This window comes from Oryctolagus cuniculus, chromosome 1 (genome assembly GCF_051225735.1).
Source record: "Oryctolagus cuniculus isolate XC-2025 breed Fujian yellow rabbit chromosome 1, ASM5122573v1, whole genome shotgun sequence".
Lineage (NCBI taxonomy): Eukaryota > Metazoa > Chordata > Mammalia > Lagomorpha > Leporidae > Oryctolagus > Oryctolagus cuniculus.
The window spans coordinates 123,310,190-123,330,847 of NC_142867.1; the positions used below are offsets into that span (position 1 = coordinate 123,310,190).

The window sequence follows — 20,658 nt, forward strand, 5'->3', positions numbered from 1 at the left end:
TGAACAGCCATTTTTCAAGAGAGAAATTCAAGCGGCCAATAGACATGGAAAAATGGTCAGGATCACTAGCCATCAGGGAAATAGAAATCAAAACCACATTGATGTTTCACCTCACCCTGAAAGAATGGCTTTCATACAGAAACCAACCAACAACAAATGTTGAGGAGAATATGGGGAAAAGGGTACCCTAATCCACTGTTGGGATTATAAACTGGTGCAGCCACTTTGGAAGACAGTGTGGAGATTATAGACCTTACATATTACCCATTTATCTCACTCCTGGAAATTTGCCCAAATAACATGAAATGAGCATATGAAACATTTATCTGTACATCCATGTTCATTGCAGCTCAACTTACAATAGCTAAGATATGGAATCAACCCAGATGTCCATCAACTGAACAGATAAAGAAATTCTGGTATATATACACTATGGAATACTACACAGTGGTTAAAAATGAAGTCCTGTCATTTGCAACAAAATGGAGAAAACTGGAAACTATTATACTTAGTGAAATAAACCAGTGCCCATAAGACAAATACCATATGTTCTCTCTTATCTGTGATAACAGAGTACCTAAAAGGTATTCTATAGGAGTGAAACTGACACTTTTGAGATGCGATGATTTTGAACAGCCCTTTTCTTGACTGTTGATGAATAATTTTTTTTTCTGAGTACTATTTGTTGAACCCTCTACTTAGTGTTGGGTTAACCTTACAAGTATAAAGGTAACTGAAAATAAAAATTTAAAAAATAAGGTTGGGAATGGCAGAAAAGGAGGAAGAAGGGTGACAGTATCGGGGGGGAGAAGGTAGGCTGGGAAGAATCACTATGTTCTTATATTTGTGTATATGAAATACATGAAGTTTGTATTCCTTAAATAAAATTTTATAAAAGCTTTGATATTTTTTTCTTCAAGTCATAAACCTATTTTCCTGTGTATTCTAAATTACCATTGCAAAGTTTTAATACTTTTGATGGACTTCAAACTTAATTGTTTCTATGGTGAGATGATTTCTATTACTTTCCCCCATATGTAAACCTACTATATCTTTACTTTTTAATATAAACACAGATTATCATGTACATCATAGATACAGTTCTAAGGATATAATACTTTACTTCCTGCCTCTCTCCCTGTTCTCCCTTCGCTTCTTTCAGTTTTTACAATAGCATACTTTGTTATAATCACAGTCTTAATGTTGTACTATAGTGTTCAATAAGTAAAAGCTAGAAAGACCTCCGTTCCACAGAAATATAGACAATGGCTATAATCAAATTATGAATGTCCATTTCACTTATACATTCTGGTCTTTCATACTGTATAATTTTCCCAAATCCATTTGCTGAAAAGGCTGTATTTTCTTCAGGGAGTGATTTTTGCTCATTTCTCAAGTATCAGTTGATTATACATGTGTTCATTAATTTATGGGGTTTGTATTCTGTTCTATTGGTACACATGTCTATTCATATACCAGTACCAGGCTCTTTTGATTATAACTGCCCTATCTTGAAATCTGGTATTGTGATGCCCCAGACCTTGTTGTTATTGGTTTACATTATTTTAGCTATTCTGGATCTTTTGTGTTTCCATGTGAATTTTAGGATTTTTTTCTAGATCTGAGAAGAATGTCCTTGGTATTTTTATTGGGATCACATTGAATCTGTAAATTGCCTTGGCTGGTATGGACATTTTGGTATTAATTCTTCCAATATGTGGATATAGAAGATTTTTTCCATTGTTTTGTCTTCTATTTTTTCCTTAATGCTTTATAATTGTAGAGATCTTTCACCTCCTTTGATAAATTTTCCCAAGATATTTAAATTTTTTGTAGCTTCTGTGAATGGGACTGATCTTATAAGTTCTCAGCCATAGCACTGTTTGTGTGTACAAATACTGTTGATTCTTTTGTGTTGATTTTGGTAGATTCTTTTCATTCTATATATTTATGTATCTATCAACAATGACCTTGCCTAAGTAAGATTGAAGTCAGCGAACTCAAAAGGCTTCCATAGCCTTGGCAGCTTATAACAAGAGCCTAGGGAGATTACTGACACCATAAACAAGAGTGTCAATTTGTTAAGTCAACAACAGGAGTCACTGTGCACTTACTCCTCATGTAGGATCTGTCCTTAATGTGTTGTTCAATGTGAATTAATGCTATAACTAGTACTCGAACAGTATTTTATACTTTGTGTTCTGTGTGGGTGCAAACTGTTGAAATCTTTACTTATTATATACTAAATTGATCTTCTGTATATAAAGAGAATTGAAAATGATTCTTGATGTGAATGGAATGGGAGAGGGAGAGGAAGTTAGGAGGGTTGCGGGTGGGAGGGAAGTTATGGGGGGGGGAGCCATTGTAATCCATAAACTGTACTTTGGAAATTTATATTTACTAAATAAAAGTTAAAAAAGGATAATTTGAATTTCTCCTTTCCAATTTTTATCCCATTGATTTCTTTTTATTTCCTAATGGCTCTGGTAAAACTTCCAGAATCATACTGAATAGCAATGGTGAGAGTGGGCAGCCTGGAATTGCTTCCAGCTTTTCCCCATTCAATATGATGCTGGCTGTGGGTTTGTCGTATTTTGCCCTGATTATGTTTAGGTATATTCCTACTATACCCAATTTGGATAGGGTTTTATCATGAAAGTATATTGTATTTTATCAAATGCTTTCTCTGCATAAATTAGATAGTCATATGGGTTTTGTTCTTCAATGTTTTAATGTGATGTATGACCTTATATGATTTGCATATGTTGGGCATTCCTATATCCCAGGGGTAAATCCCACTTGCTCTGTGTGAATGATTTATCCTATGTGTTGTTGGATTCAATTAGCTAGTATTTTGTTTCAGGTCTTTTTTTTTTTTTTTTTTGCATCTGTGTTCATCAGTGATATTGGTCTATAGTTTTCTTTCTTAGTTGTATGCTTTCCTGGTTTTAGTAGTAAGGTAATACTGGCTTCATGGAGGAGCTTGGGTGGATTACCTCCCTTTCAATTGTTTAGAACAGTTTCAGAAGAATTAAAAGTAGTTCTTTAAAAGTTTCATAGAATTCAGCAGTGAAGCCATCTGGTCCTGGGATTTCTTTGTTGGGAGGGTCTTTATAACTGATTCAATTACCATCTTGCTTAATGATCTGTTTAGGTTTTCTATGTTTTCATGTCTCAATTTTGGTAGATTGTATGTGCACAGGAATCTATCGATTTCTTCCAGATTTTCCAATTTGTTGGCATATAGCTGTTTGTAGTAATTCCCGATAAGTGTTCTAACCCATTGTGATTTTGCATTCTTTTAGAATTCCTAAGACACATCTGTGCAGTCATTTGATAGTATATCGTATAACCCAAACACTGTTTTTTCTATTTTCTTCTTTTTATTTCCCCGTTTGAAATATTTCCAAAGATTTGACCTCTAGATTGAATACCCTTACTTCTACCTCAAAAAGTCTGCTGTTAAGACCTTCTAGGAGGGAGGGGCCAAGATTGCGGTATAGTAACAGGACATTCTGAGTCCTGTGGGGAAAAACAGATAATAAGAAGAGTGGATATAAGTGGCAACAGAATTGCAAAAAGTTCATGCAGAGTAGCCCAGGAGTCCAACAGAGAAAGCTCAGATCCACACTAAGGGAGCAAAGAGGAAAGAGAAGTGGAGGAGATTCAGCAAAGGCACAATAGAGAGACCAAAATGAGGAGATTGGCGCCTCTTCCACCAGGCAACCAGGTGGAGGTTATGAGTCCATGGAGCTGAGGATAGCAGCAGGCAGGGAAGCTTGGTGAACTGTGTTTGAAGATCCAAGTAGGAAGAAGGAGAAATCATAGGGGAACAAGCAGAGAGGATGGGCACACTATGGTCCATCTATGTCTCCTCCCTCCCCTCAACTGGACCTACAGCTGGGGGGAGAATCCATATTGATTGTTTACATTTTTGATTGTAATCATGGAGTTGCTGTGTCTGCCTCCCATGCACATACCCATCAATTGCAGGGACCACCTCACAACACCCTCAACCTGGGAATGAGGATCACAACTTTTCAGAGTGATTTATGCCCCACCACACAAGCTATACAACAAGGAGTAGTCCTAAACAGAGAGAACCTGAGCTCCTTTCACCCACCAGTGAGAAGTGAGCCCAGCCCCCATTAGGTAGGGCTTAGTGCACCAAAGCCCTGGCACCTGCCTTCATCATGATCTAGAAGTAAACAGCACTCCAGGAGAAAGTGGAAGCATGCAGCCCTGCCAAAGTACATAGCAGCTCATGGCAGAGGGAAATCGCAGGACAGGCACAAAGTCACAATTTAAAGATAAAATCAACCAGAAATGCCAAAGAACCAAGGAAAAACCATGAATAACAGTAAGCGAGACTATGAGTCCCCAAAGGAACAATATAATTCTTCAATAATGGTGGCTGAAGAGATCAAGGATGTACCAGAAAAAGAATTCAGAAAATTAACCGTCAGATTACTTAGAAGCAATCAGAAAAAAATTCATGACCTAAATGAAAAGTGCTTCCAAGAAACGGAGATTTTAAAGAGAATACAGAATGAAATACTGGAAATGAAGAATTGAATAGACTAAATAAAAAATGCAGTGGAAAGTTTTAGCAATAGAATAGATGAGAAAGAAGAAAGAATATCAGAACTAGAAGACAAATTTCTGGAAATAATACAGTTAGACCAAATACAAAAGAAGAAATTAGAAAATTGACAATCATAGTTGGAGATATACAAGACTCTATAAAATGACCCAACTTATGGATCCTAGGAATTCTGGAAGGTGTGGAAAGAGAATGGATTAGAAGTCCTTCTTAAGATGAAATAATAACAGAGAACTTCCCCAACCTGGACAAAGAGACATGCAAGTACTAGAAATACACAGAACTCCCCATAGACACTAACAGAAAAGGACTTCACCACGGCACATTGTAGCAAAACATAAAGAAGGGATCTTAAAATGTGCAGCAGAGAAACAACAAATCATATTCAGAGGAAACCCAAATAGACTCACTCTGGACTTCTCATTGCAAACCCTTCAGGCAAGCAGACAGTGGCGAGATATATTCCTAGCCCTAGGAGAAAAAAAACACTCTGAACCCAGAATACTGTATCTTGTAAAACTCTCATTTATGAATGAAGGAGAAATAAGGATCCTGCACAACAGGCAGAAATGAAAAGAATTTGTAACTACTCACCAGCCCTACAAAAGATGCTCAAGGATGTGCTACATGCAGAAATACAAAAACAGGAACATCAATACAATTTCCTTTTTTTTTTCATCATACTGTATGTTGAACTCTTTACATAACAGAGTTAATCATATGTATATAACATCAATTGAAAAAAAGATCCCAGTAAAAATTTAGAGGGGGAATAACAGAAGGAGGAAGTAGGCTATAATTGTAAAGCTGTATAGTTCTGCATACAGTCCTATAGACTTACTTCTAATGGTACAGCCTAAAACCCTGCCATGGGAAAGGTAAAAGTGATCATATAAATAACATCAAGTGCCTGATAATTTTTATATATATATATATAAATTTCTATATATATATATATAATTAAAAAGGAGGGAATCCACACAGCAGACTCTTAGAATGATATTTGCTGTAAACAACACTCTGACCTCAGAATCAACTCTTAAGGCTTCCTGGTCTGGCTGAAAGGACCGTGAGAGCATTTCAGGCATGGAAAGCCAAAACTCTGTGGCAAAATATATCCTACACAAAGGATCTCTGTGAGACCTCACTGGAAAGAAGGGGCCATCAAAGAAGGATGTACTTTTCTCTGAAGGAGGAGAGAACTTTCACTTTCCTTATGGCCATGTCCAAATACTGATGGAGTCTGGTCACAAAAGGGTTCCATAACCTTGGCAGCCCATGGCAAGAGCCTTGGATGATTACTAACATCATAAATAAGAGTGTCAATTGTTAAATGAACAACAGAAGTCACTGTGCACTCACTCCCCATGGAGGACCTCCGTCCTTAAGGAGTTATGCTATGAGTGTTGACTGGCGAACTTGTTCTCAAATTGTACTCTATATGTTGTGTATGGATGAAAACTGTTGAAATCTGTACTTAACATAGAGTTGGTCCTCTGTATATAAAATTGAAAATGAACCATAATGAAGATGGAGATGGCAGAGGGAGTCAGGGTGGGAAGGTAGGTATGAGGGAAAGGGTTACTATATTCCTAAAGTTGTACCTATGAAAAATGCATTCATTAAATAAAAGCTTAAAAAATAAATGAAAATAACTTACAGGCTAGTGCATGGAAAAAAGTCAAAATCAACATGATACAATGTCATTGGGCAGCTGCTATAGGAACATACACAGAAAATAAAGATTTCCTGTTGACTTATAGATTCAGAAAACCAGGGTTGGAGGTGGAGGATGTGGCACAGACAGTTCAGCAGTCACTTGGGATTCTTGCAACCCATATCAAGTGCCTAGGTTGAGTCCCACCTTTACTTCTGATCCAGCTGCCTGCTAATGCATATCCTGGGAGGAAAGCAGATAATGGCTCAAGTTCTTGGTTTCCTGCTACCCAAGTGGGAAAACCTGATTTAGTTGTTGGCTCCTGGCATTAGCCTGCCTCAATCCCAACTATTGTGGACATCTGGGAAATGAGCCACCAGATGGAAGACCTCTCTCTCATTCTGCCATTCTGCCTTTCAAAAATGGGGGCTGTCCCTGTGGCATAGCAGGATAAGCTGCTTTCTCCAGTGCCAGCATCTCATCAGACACCGGTTCAATTCCCAGCTGTTCCACTTTTGATCCACCCCCCCTATTAATGTGCCTGGAAAAACAATGAAGGATGACCCAAGTGCTTGGGCCCCTGCACCCACATGGGAGCTCTGGATGGAGTTCTTGGTGCCTTGTATCACCCTGGTCCAGACCCGCCTGTTGCAGCCATCTGGGGAGTGAATCAGTGGATGGAGGTCTCCCTCTGTCTTGCCCTCTATTTAATGTGAAAGGCAGATTTACATAAATATTTTCAATATATTAAAACATTTTAAAACATGAAAATCAGGGTTAGATTTTGCAGGATTCTCAATTCTTCTGGAATTTTCTCACTAAGAAATTATGTGCCAAATTTAATTATTCTCTTTTGTTTTTAAACTTCAACTGCATAAATACTGGTATGGAAAAAGCTTTGAAATTAATGCTGAACCTGTTACAGAGGAATATTTTTAATGACAAAATTCACAGAATAGCATAGATACTTTAAATTAAGTGAAATACTTTTGGCTATAGTTTTTATTATTTAAAATCAATATTGTATCATGAACTATTGATTTCCCTTATCTTTTTAAATAATAATTATTTCATTTTAAAAAGCTTTGTTTTATTTAAAAGGCAGAGACAGAGAGTGCAGGTCAGAGTCAGACAGAGATTCTCCATCCTTTTGGTTCATTCCCTGAACTCCTGCAACAGTTGAGGCTGGCCCAGGCTGAAGGCAGGAGACCCAAATTCAATCTTCAATGGGGATGGCAGGGCCCCAATCATCCAAGCCATCACCTGGCAAATCCCAGAGCACACACCAATAGGAATTAAGAATCATGTGTAGATCCAAGGTGCAAACCTAGGCCCCTCTGATATGGGATGCAACAAACAACATCCCAAGTGCTTCACCAAATGCCCACTCAAGTACTCAATCTTTAACCATAATTTGCATTCTGCAGGTGTTCATGACAGATGAAGATATGGGGGAGAGTAGACAGATGGAGGTTGGATAAGGAGTACCAAAACACAGGTAGACAGGACGAATAAGTCCTAGTGTTATGCAACGTAGTCAGTTGACATAGTTCAAAATAACCTGTTACATATTTTATGAACAAGAAGGAGAGGTTTGAAGATTCCAAATATAAAGGACAGGGAGAGGGAAATGTTAATTTCTATGGACAAGTACCCATTGTATACATATTTTGAAATGTGCAAACAGTATTAATTTAAAAACGCTTTTTAAATATTAAGGGAGAAAAATATGTTTATATAAGACAAAATAGTTTTTCACAATTGTGTTTAAACTCTTACATGGATAAGTGAGAGAAAGAGTAATACATTCAGGTTTTATGGCTATCTGGGGAAGAGTAAGTTCGGTTTCTATGACTTATTTTTGGGGAGGGATGAGGGATGAAATTAGGACAGCAAAAGGTCAGAGGGAAACTTGGGGGCAGCACTGTGGCCTCCACCTGCAGTGCCAGCATCCCATATGGGTGCCAGTTTATATTCCAGCTGATCCTCTTCCAACCCATATCTTTGCTGCTTATGGCCTGGGAAAGCAGTGTATGACGGCCCAAGTGCTTGGGCCCCTGCACCCACCTGGGAGATCCAGAAAAGTCTCCTGAATCCTGGCATCAGATCCACCCAGCTCCTGCCATTATGACCATTTGGGATGTAAACAACCAGATGGAAGAACTTTCTGTCTCTCCCTCTCTCTGTGATTCTACCTCTCAAATAAATAAATAAAATCATATTTAAAAAGACATGGAGTCAATCCAGATGTCCATCAACAGATGACTAGATAAGGAAAACGTAAAATATATACACTATTGCATCCTACTCATCCATAAACAGAATGAAATCATGTCTTTTGTAACAAAATGGGTGCACCTGGAAATCATTATACTTAGTGAAATAAGATAGTACCAAAAAGACAAATGTGTTTTCTCTAGTTTTTGGTGCCTAATGTACAGAGTACAAAAAATATTTGAGTGAAATTGACCTTTTGAGAGTATCAATACTCCTAAGTAACAGTGGCTGTTTTTCTACTTATTATCTGTTGATTTCTTAGGGGAGGGTTAAGTTTGTGATTATTGACTGAGGGTTCCAAGATGGCAGAACAGTGACAGGACAGTCCGAATCATGTGGGGCAAAAATACTAATTAAAACAAGGATAGAAACTACATGCCTGAGATAAAGCCGAGGGGAATCTGCAGCAGGAAAACCATTGAGTACAGCAGAGATGATTCAGGACAGCATTGAAGAGCAAATAAGGAAAAAAAAAACAGCAGAGGTCTGGACCCAGAGAAGAGTGCCGGCCCCGGGGGACCAGGTGAGAGGGGGAATCCAGGGGCCTGTGAACCTGCAGGCAGCAGCAGGAAGGAGTGCTTAGTTAACTGCTACTGAAGTTCCAGGCTGGGAAAAATTAAACGACCAAATAGTAAGGTGGCACCTTCCTCCCCCTCCCCTGCAGGGACCAGCAGCCGGCCGTTGAGGAGAAACCACTCTGTTCCTTTGGGTTTTTTTCCATTTCTGTTCTCAGGCAGGTGGCATATGGCAAGGGGAAGCCCTGCCTGTTGAAAGCTGGTGCCCATCCACCACCATGGAGAAGTGAGCTGGGCTCCTGTAGATGGTGGCTCTGTGCACGTGCCGGCAACCCACACTCCTATAACAGCACATAACAGAGGAAACTGTACTCACAGGAAATCAGGAAATATGCCACAGATCAAATGTGTAGTTTTTTTTAAGCAGTGTGAGCTAGTGCTGAAAATACCAGAGACTAACAACAGGGCATCCTGCAGCTGTGAGAAGGACAGATCACAACTGAGGTGAATACCATCCCTCTATCCCATAACCACAGGAGAGCTACAAAGCACCATGAGGGCCTTACCTTGGATACTTGCTCCACCTTGGAATACTGAACAGTGCAAGCAGGCCACACCCAGCACACACCTCTTGGTACTCACTGAAAGTATAGATGTCCCAAGCCACAGAGATAGAAAATAAAGAAAAACAACCAAATCAAAAAAACCTACATAAATGCCAAAAAAAAAAAAAGAAAGAAACTTGACTAGGGGAGGCATTAAGAGTCCCCAAAAGGAACTCTATGATGTTTCAACAGAAGGTGAAGATGAAGAGATGAGGATATGCCAGAATCAGAATTCAGAAAATTAATCATCACGTGATTAGAAGCTATCAGAAGCAAATTCATGAAATAAATGAAATTTTTTCCCATGAAATTTAGATATCAAAGAGAAATCAGAATGAAATACTAGAAATGAAGAACTCAGGGGCCGGCACTGTAGTGCAGCAGGTTAAAGCCCTGGCGTGAAGCACCAGCTTCCCATATGGTCACTGGTTCTAGTCCCAGCTGCTCCTCTTCCAATCCAGCTCTCTGCTATGGCCTGGGAAAGCAGCAGAAGATCACCCAAATCTTTGGGCCCCTGCACCCGTGTGGGAGACCTGGAAGAAGCTCCTGACTCCTGGATTCGGATCAGTGCAGGTCCAGCCATTGCTGCCATCTGGGGAGTGAACCATCAGATGGAAGACCTCTCTTTCTTTCTGCCTCTCCTCTCTGTGTAACTCTGACTTTCAAATAAATAAATCTTTGAAAAAAAGAACAATAGATCAAACAAAAATGTAGTGGGAAGTCTTAACAACAAAGTAGGAGAGACAGAAGAAAGAATATCAAATCTGGAAGACAAATTTCTGGAAATTTTAGTCACACTAAAAAAGGGAGAAATTAGAAAACTAAAACACACTGTTGGAAATCTACAAGATAATACCAAAAAGACCCAACATATGGGTCCTAGGAATTCCTGAAAGTGTGGAAAGAGATAAGGGATTAGAAGGCCTTTTTATTGAAATAATAAAGAGAAAACTTCCAATTTGGAGAACCAAGTACAGGAAGCATGCAGAACTCCTAACAGACATGACCAGAAAAGATCTTCAGCACGACACACTGTAGTAAATCTGTCTACTGTAAAACATGAAGATTCTAAAATGTGCACAAGAGAAATGCCAGATCACATATAGAGGAACCCCAATTAGACTCACAGCAGACTGCTCATCAGAAACCCGACAGACTAGGAGAGAATGGCAAGATATATTCCAAGTACTTACAGAAAAAAAAATTGTCAACCCAGGAGACTATATCCCACAAGGATCTCATTTATGAATGAACATGAAATAAAGATCTTCTATAACAAATAGAAATTGAAGGAATTTTAACTACCTGCACAGACCTTTAAAAGATGCTCAAAGATGTGATACAAACAGAAACACAGAAACACAGAAACAGGAACATCACTAAGAAATAAGGTGAAGGCAGAAAATCACCCAGTAAAAGTACAAAAGAAACCCAAATAAAAAATATGACTATTAATGGAAATATGGCAGGGCAAAGTCTTTACTTATCAATAATCACCTTGAATGTAAATGGTCTCAATTCTCCAGTTACAAGACAAAAATTGGCTGAATGAATTAAAAAAGAAAACCCAACTATTTGCTGCCTACAAGAAACACATCTCACCAGCAATGATGCATGCAAAGTGAAAGGATGGAAAGAGTTAATCCATGCCAACAGAAACCAAAAAAAGAGCTGGTGTTGCCATCCTAATATCAGACAAAACAGACTTTAACACAAAAACTATTAATAAAGAAGGGCACTATATAATAATTAAGGAATCAATCCAGCAGGAGAATATATTATAAATGTATATGCACCTAATTACAGGGCACCTGAATATGTAAAAAGAAATGTTAATGGACTTAAAGTGAGACAGACTCAAATACAATAATAATGGGGGCTTCAGTACCCTACTTTCAGCAATGGACACATCAACCAGACAGAAAATCAGCAAGGAGACAAACAATCTACACTATAGATCAAATAGACCTAATAGATATCTACAGAGCTTACCACCCTACAGCCACAGAATACAGATTCTTCTCACCAGTGCATGGAACATTCTCTAGGATTAAGTACGTGCTACACCATAAAGCAATCTCAACACATTAAAAAATATCAAAATCATACCATGCATATTCTCTGTCCAGAATAGAATGAAGTTGATAATCAGTAACTCAGGAATACCCAGAACATATGCAAATACATGGAGACTGAACAACATGTTCCTTAATGAACAGTGGGCCATTGAAGAAACCAAAAGAGAAATAAAATTTCTGGAAACAAATGAAGATGACAATATAGCATAATAAAACTAAGAGCACAGCAAAAGCAGTGTTAAGAGGAAAGTTTATAGCAATTGGAGCCTACATCAGGAAATCAAATAAATGAGCTGTCAACAAACAATTGGAAAGGCATCAAATAAATGAGCTGTCAACAAACTACAAATGCTGGTGAGGATGTGAGGAATACCAGGTACCCTAAACTACTGTTGCTGGGAATGTAAACTGGTAAAGCCACTATGGAAGACAGTGTGGAGATACCTTTGAGGTCTGAATATAGACCTACCATATAACCCAGCCATCCTATTCCTGGAAATCTACCCAAGTAAATGAAATCAGCTAATGAAAGAGCTATCTGTACCTCCATGTTTATACCAGTTCAATTTAGAACAGCAAAGACATGGAATCAACCCAATTTCCTGGCAACTAAAAACTGGATAAAGAAATTATGGCATATGTACACTATGTAATACTACACAGCAGGAAAAAAACAAATCCTGGTCATTTGCAACAAAATGGGTGAAACTGAAAATCATACTTGGTGAAACAGAATTTGTTCTTTGGGACTGGCTTCTGTTCTCCCTGACCTGTGATACCTGAGCACCTTAAAGACAACATGTGGAAATGAAATAGACACTTAGAAGCAATGATTTGGAACAGCCCTTCTCTCAACTGTTGAGGAGCTTTTTATTCTGTATTTTTGTTTCTCTTTTCCTTTATAATATTTTTCTTATCTTTTATTTTCATACAATTCATTGCATGCTATAACAGAGTTAATCATAGATGTAAATTATTAAAATGCAAATTAACAAAGTTAATCATAGGTGTATAAAGTTAAATGTAAACAGATCTTAGTAAAGAATAAGAGAATAAGAAAGGGAAGATGAAGGGGGGTGGGAATGTGGGTAGGAGGGTGGGTGCAGTAGAAGAATTACCAAGATCCTAAATATGTAATTGAGAAATGTATGAAGTTCACAACTGCAAAGCAGTATAGCCCTACATACATTCCTATGGACTTACTTCTAAGGGAAGTAACAACTAGCCATAGGATCCCAAAATCCTTCAAGCTGGTTGATAAAAATAGCGGCTTAAGTATTATAAAGATCAAATGGATAGGAATAAGAGGCAAAGTGACCTTACAGATAGGATCAAGTAAATAGGACTAAGTGTTTGGAAACAATAGAATTAAAAAGGAGTGAAGGCAGCCGGCGCCGCGGCTCACTAGGCTAATCCTCCACCTAGCGGCGCTGGCACACCGGGTTCTAGTCCCGGTCGGGGCGCCGGATTCTGTCCCGGTTGCCCCTCTTCCAGGCCGGCCCCCTGCTGTGGCCCGGGAGTGCAGTGGAGGATGGCCCAGGTGCTTGGGCCCTGCACCCCATGGGAGACCAGGAAAAGCACCTGGCTCCTGGCTCCTGCCACCGGATCGGCGCGGTGCACCGGCCGCAGCGCGCCGGCCGCAGCGGCCATTGGAGGGTGAACCAACGGCAAAGGAAGACCTTTCTCTCTGTCTCTCTGTCCACTCTGCCTGTCAAAAAAAAAAAAAGAAAAGAAAAAGAAAAAGAAAAAGAAAAAAAAAAAGGAGTGAAGGCTCCACCACGGGAACAGTCCATACAGCAGACTCATAGAATGACAATCACTTTAAGTAGCATTCTGACCTCAGAGTCAGGCCTAAAGGCATTCCATTCTGGCTATAAAGCCAGGAGGGGGGCCATTTCAAGCATGGAAAGCCAAGACACTATGGGGAAAAAACGTCCTCCATGAAGGAACCCTGTGGGTGAGATCCTAGTGGAAAGAAATGGCCACGAAAGGAGGATGTACTTTTCTCTGAAAGGAGGAGAGAACTTCCACTTTGCTTATGGCCTTGTCAAGCCAGTGGATCCAAAAGGCTTCTGTAGCCAAGGCAGCTCATATCAAGAGCACTGGGTGATCACTGATGTCATACATAGGAGTGTTGTTAAATAAACAAGAGACACTGTGTACTAACTTGCCATGCAGGACCTCTGTCCCCAAACAGTTGTATCATGAGACTTAATAGTAAAACCTGTTCAATAATCACTTCCATTTAGTGTACTAAATGGAGGATATTATGTCTCATAAGAGCTCTGAGAGCTCATAAGAGATGTACCATCCTTGGGTTCTTCTTTAAAGATAATTTTCTAAAAGAAGGGGGAGGAAGGAAGGAAAGGAGAAAGCAGGGGAATGAAAACACTTTTGAGAAGCAGTCACACAGAACAGCCCTTGTCTAGACTGTTGAAGAACAGTTCTCTTAGGTTTTTTTATTCCATTCTTTTTTTCTTTCCTTTTCTTTCTCGGACTAAACAGGAGAGGGAGAAGGAAGGATAGTGGTCAGTGGGTGGGAGAGTGGGTACGGTGGGAAGAATTACTTTGTTCCTAATGCTGTATTTATGAGATATATACAAATAAAATAAACTGAAAGTTTGTCATTGTAAAAATTAAAAGAAAAAATAAGGAAAGAGGAGGGAGGATGGGAATGTAAGGTAGGTGGTAGTGTAAGACATTTCACTGTGCCTCAATCTGTAATTATGAAATACGTCACATTTGTTCACCTTTTATAAATAAAAAAGTTTAAAAAGATTACAAAGACACCCCCAAAATGATTTTTGTCCCTGGGACTGTGCATTTCTGTAATGAGCACCTAAATATCCAACTGGATTTGGAGTCAGCAACAGTTGAAGACTGGAAGAAGTTTGAAGAGGCTGAGAAGGAGAACTGCAAAGGCACTGTGAACAGAACCAGGACACTGATACTGCCAGCGAAGGCTCAGCAGGTACTGAGGGGCACTGACAAATTTAAAATCCCAGTGTCTCTAATTGGCTAAGTATCAGTGGAGCACTTACAGTAAGATAGGATGTGTGATCTAGAAAAATATGTAAAATATATCAAAAGTAAAATTCTGTGACGTTCTCCATAAACATTTGCTCTGGTTCACTGAGTAACAGCAATATACACATGTTTGGGGAAAAGTGCCTGCTGCATTTTTACAAGAAAATAAAAATTTCCTTAATATTTTAAAGCAGTGTTTCTCCCTATGTGTTTTTCAATGGACATTTATTCCACCTCAGCCACTATGCTGCACTCCATAAAGAATACTTAGATACATATGAGAGTTTTAATCACCAACAGCTTAAAAGGGAGAAAAACAGTTTGCGGCCCCCCATATATAAAACAAAATGACATGAGATTTGGGAAGAAGTAATTACAATTGAGTTTCAGGTTAACATGAAATTTTATAACATCAGAGTCTGGTAAACTGGATCCCATCTTATTTAAATCAATATTCACATTTTTGGGGAAAATGCTAAAGAATACCAAATAATATTGGAAACAAAGGTTTCTAAACACCAGAATATGCTTAAATATCAGTTAGATAGTTATGACCATATTCCAACAAGGCTCTGTGGTCATAATTAGTAAAAAAAATTAGAACAAGAAGAAATGGAAATTTTCATAAATAGGGCAGCACTTTTCAAAGAGCTACAGGAATCCCATGGAGCATACAAGGTCTGATCATTTTAGCTCAGCAACACTAAATTTGAGCAGCTTGAGTAGCTTTTAATGAACTGGTGCTGAAGTTATGAATTCCCTTCTTTCAGGGGACAGACCAGGACACTTTCTGGGACTCCCAGTCTGTTGAGCTTATCAGCAACAGCATAAGAAAGGACTACCTGGTGCCATGAACCTCTGGGTGGCCTCCACAAAGCTCAGAAAGCTTTTTGATTGTTGAAAATCTCTCTTCTTCAAATCTTGTCATGGAAAAGCAGTCCTGTCTGTAGCAGCTGTCCAAGCACTCTGGACTTCCCAGAGTCTAAAGATTCCACAGTAGTCAGGACCACTCACCATTATGATGTCAGGATTCTAAGGCTCATGCCGTAACTGACAAACTCACAAGCTGACACACCGGCTTCGTTGGTTTTGGCCCCATATTTCAATTATTCCAAACTAATCTAAGATTGCTATTGATCCATAGTAAATTTGAAGAATTAAAACAGAGATTAAGAATCTTTCATCTACTTCCCAAAATGATAGTATTTCCCAAAACTATAATTGTGCCATATTATCCTGTATACAATGTTATATACAATATTATAACAAACAGGTGTTTGCTTTTTCTTTAAGGATTTATTTTATTTGAAAGAGTACAGGCTACTCTGCGGCTCACTAGGCTAGTCCTCCGCCTGCAGCACCTGCACCCCAGGTTCTAGTCCCGATCGGGGCGCTGGATTCTGTCCCAGTTGCTCCTCTTCCAGTCCAGCTCTCTGCTGTGGCCCAGGAGTGCAGTGGAGGATGGCCCAGTTCCTTGGGCCCTGCACCCCATGGGAGACCAGGAGAGGCACCTGGCTCCTTGCTGCGGATCAGCGCAGTGCACCAGCTGCAGTGGCCATTGGGGGGGCGAACCAACGGAAAAAAGGAAGACCTTTCTCTGTCTCACTGTCCAAGCTGCCTGTCCAAAAAAAAAAAAAAACAGTACACACAGAGAGAGAGAGAGAATATCAATTTTCATCCCCCAGCTCATCCCCCAAATTTATGACACAGCCAGGGCCTAGCCAGGAGCTCTATCCTGGTCTCCCACATGATAGCAATGGCCCATGTACTTTGGCCATATTTCAGTGCATTCCCATGTATATAAGCAGAAAGATGGGTGAGAAGGAGAGCAGCAGAGACTCAAGCCTGCATTCTGTTACGGGATGCTGGCATCACAAGCAGCAACTTAATGAACTATGCCACAATGCCAGCCCCCAAAATCAGGGCTGTGATCCATTTGGTTGTTTCTGTAGAAGCACCAAAGGCTGAGTAATATGTAAACAAAGGGTGTTATTTATCCTAAAGTTGTGGAGGCAGAAAGGTCACGATCAGGTGCCCACTGGTTCAGTTGCTCTTCCTGGCCTGCAGACATCTTCTTGCTGTGTCTTTGCATGGCAGGGAGAGAGAAAGCGCTGAGGGCTTCAACATGGGAATTTCGGAAGACACAGTTCCATCCAAAGAAATCTATTTTCATTTACTGCATTCAATAGTGGCTTTTCTGCCCCAAGGCCAAATAGACAGTACAAATAATACCAATGTTTCAGCACACAAAAACACAGAACTATTTTCTTCATTCTATGTGTTTCCTTACAATTAGAAATGGGGGCTGAATTGTCAACATAGAAAAGAACGTTGTGCCATAGCAATAGCTGGAGCTTTGGGATCAAACCATGTGGTTTTGAATCTGCATTCATTACTTACTGCCTATGGGATACGGGCAAATCAGTTATTCTGTTAAAGTTTCAGTGTCTGTGTCTGCACCCAGAGATGATGGTCAGAGCTCCTTCAGTGTGTCAGGATGATTGCATGAGGTTAGACTACAGAGAACTGAGGGTCCTACCTAACACAGCCATCCCATGAATATCAGGTATGTCCTGAGACAGGAAGACGTCTTGCAAATTCACAGACTGCATCACAGAGGTTTTCCATGCCCAAAGAGAAGGAGAGGGAGCAGGTGGCAGAATCAAACCCAATGAGTAATGACAAGTTCAAAGCTCCTGGGCAGGTAGTGCAGGGACAGCATCTCATTTCCTCAACATCACTTGGGAGGGAAGAATCACTGTTTCCTTCTGCAGACAGAGAACCTGGGGCTCCGTGGAGTTCACTGGGAGCCGCATGTCTAACAGTTTGTGGTCAGGATCCTGGAACTCCCAGGTCACACAGCGTTTCCACAGCTCGGCACTGCTCTCCCCCACAGAGGAGGGAAGACAGGCTCGCCTATGTGAATTCACATCCTGTCCAGGCAGGCTGCAGAGTCCTGTGCCTGGCACGTACCTGAGGCTTCATCACTGTCTCTGGACGTGGTGCTCATTCAAACCCACTCACTCTGCTCCCTGACAAGGCTGGTTCCGGACCCCTTAGGCTCTGTGGGCAGCTTGGTGCCGGCTCTCAGGCAGCAAGTCTGCATATGCCACCAGGGCTGGCAGTAGACCTCTGTTCCTTTAAGGAGCCGGATCTGGTGCTTCAGACAGGCTGAGAGGAGCAGTCAGGACTGAGAGAAGGGCTCGGATGATTCACTTACTGGTGTCTACTTGTGTCCACCTTCATGACAAAGGCCAGGCTCTCAACTGTGACTCCTTCCAACAACTTTTTCTGGGGCTGGTAGTGTGGTGCAATGTGTTCAGTCACTGTGCACAAGTGCCAGCATCCCATGTAGGACTGCTAGTTTGAGTTCTGGTTGCTCTGCTTCTGATCCCACTTCCTACTGATTAGCCTGAGAAAGCATCTAGACCCAGCCACCCACATGGGAGACACAGAGCTCTGGGCACAAGGCTTCAGGTCCTGGCCATTCCCTAGCCCTGGCAACCATTTGAGGAGTAAACCAATACATGGAAGATTTCTGTTTCTCCCTCTTTCTGTGACTCTTTCAAATAAACAAATATTTAAAAACAAATAACAAAAAGCCTGCTCAGGCTGATCTCCATCCTGGGTCACTGTCGCCGTGAGTAACCTTCTCTACCACTGCTGTTACTCGGGACTCTCATTCTTGCTCCATGAAGGGCACCACTGTCCTTTGCTGCCCTCTGCTGATATCACTGGAAGTCATATTTAGCTTTTCAGGCCCTTGGCTCAGGGCAAGGACTTTAATAAGATGAGTAGAACCTGGAGTGCTAAAGTAGGAAAGAGATATAGCAGGTTATGTCAGACACCAATGTACTCACTTTAATAGACTTCACCAACTATATCTTCCCCTCCAATATGCTCAAACTGGTGCTAAAAGTTTTGAGCTCCTCAAAAATCTTGGACCGCCATCCTGGGAGCAAGACGTTTTCAGACCTATGGAAAGTGCTTCCTCAAAACAACCTTCTGACCACCTCACTGACCCCTCAAATGGATGATCTGATGTCCCCAGAAGACATTGCAAACTGGCTCAGTGAAGGCTCAGATGAAAGGCTGTGAACACTAGCAGCTCTTGAACCAGAGGCCCCTGCACTTCCTGTGTCCTGTCACCCTCTGTCCCTTCTCCAAAGACCCACCATGGCTCTATGGTTTCTGGCTGGGTTTTCTGCACCAAGGAATGGCCAAGTCTGCCACTTGTGTATTCCACCTCCCTCAACAAGCTGCTTTGCCCTGTGCTACTGTGGGTTGACTCGGCACCCCCGCCTGGCACCCGTGTCTGGGCCACACACATGTACAAGAAATCTCAATGCATGGAGGTAGTTGTGAGGCGCTGCTCCCACCCCCACTGCTGTGCTGATAGCGATGGTCTGGTCCTGCTCAGCTTCTCATCCAGGTGGAAAGGCACATGCATGCCGAGTGTTGGATGGCAGAAATGCTTCCTGGCGTAGTTCTGAAGGTACCATCACCCGCTATAACAATTACATGTGTAACAGCCCCTGCATGGAAGGCAGCAGCCAGCGGCCCATCCTCTCCATGATCACACTGGAAGCCTCCAGTGGGAAGCTGGTGTCACAGAACAGCTCTGAGGTGCACATCTCTGCCTGTCCTGAGAGTGACTGTAGCACAGAGGAAGGAAATTTTAGCAAGAGAGGGGTCCCTTCCCCAGAGCTGCCCCTAGGAGATAACCAGCACCAGCTGTTTCTCTCTCCAGCCAAAGTAACCACAGGATGGAGAACGTTTCACTCTTAAGATCCATGGGCAGGTTCCAAGATGGCTGAATAGAGGAAATGACATACTGCCTTAGGCTAGGGAAAAACAGTAACAAAAAAGTGGAGAAAGTGCATTCCTAGGGGAGAGTTGGAAAGAAACCTGCAGTAGAAGTTCTATAGAAAAAAAAAAGAGGAACACCATGGGTCAGCATCGAAGGTCCAGACGCATAGCAACAAGCACAGACAGAAAACATAACTTCCTGCAGCCCAGAGCCAGAAGAAGTGCCGGCTTTGGAGAGTGAGGTAAGACTAGACTGCAGCAGCCTGGTGATAGTGCTGGAGGGAGAGCCTAGTGGAGCAGACTACCATTGAGTCTGACCTACAGTCCTAAGCAGGAGAGAGTGCCTGCCTAACCCAGAGAAATATGCAAATTTCTTTCTCCCTATTCTCACACAAGTGTGCCCAGCAACAAGTAGGAGAGACACAACTTTGAAAGTAGTAGCTACTGTGGCAGTTCTTGAGGACTTATGACTCAAGGATTTTACCACAAGGAAAAAACTATGTTCCTCACTGAGTCTGGCTAGGACCATTGATGGGGGCTGGATACCCATGTAGGACTGTGCAGTGCCCCCAGACTCTCAACATCACAGGCCCTGGGGATCAAACTGCCAAGGGGTATCACTGACATGCAGCCTGCTCTGGGAACTTCTCTGCTCACTCCATGGACTGGACAAGCTCAAAAGGGTATAGTAGACCCTCTATCCCCCACGATTCTGGGAGCCTTGTGTGCCTGAAACTGTGGGGACTCTGACTACACAGTAGGGCTCAGGGTGTAGCTGGGTCTCTTTGCCATCACTGTGTCTGCCATCTGAGGAACAGAGCTCTCTGACTGTCTGGGTGAGTCACTGCAGCCGATTCTGTACTCACAATGAGAACTGTACAAATATGTTGTGTGATTCATGCACCAGTGCAGAAGAACGTTTCATCCACTGTGGGATAATTCTGAAAGTACAAACAGCTAAATGCTAATCATCTGGAAAATCTAGAAGAAATCACTGGATTCCTGGACACATAAATTGAGCCATGAAGACATATTAAACCTACATAGACCAAGACAGAGATTGAATTAGTCATAAAGACACTCCCAA

The 20,658-nt window shown here is 41.2% G+C and overlaps 1 pseudogene; it reads left to right on the top strand.

Annotated features, from left to right (window-relative positions):
- Positions 1 to 18,599: 18,599 nt before the first annotated feature.
- On the top strand, positions 18,600 to 19,550 carry LOC138846162 (cellular tumor antigen p53 pseudogene; annotated as a pseudogene).
- The last annotated feature ends 1,108 nt before the right edge of the window (positions 19,551 to 20,658 follow it).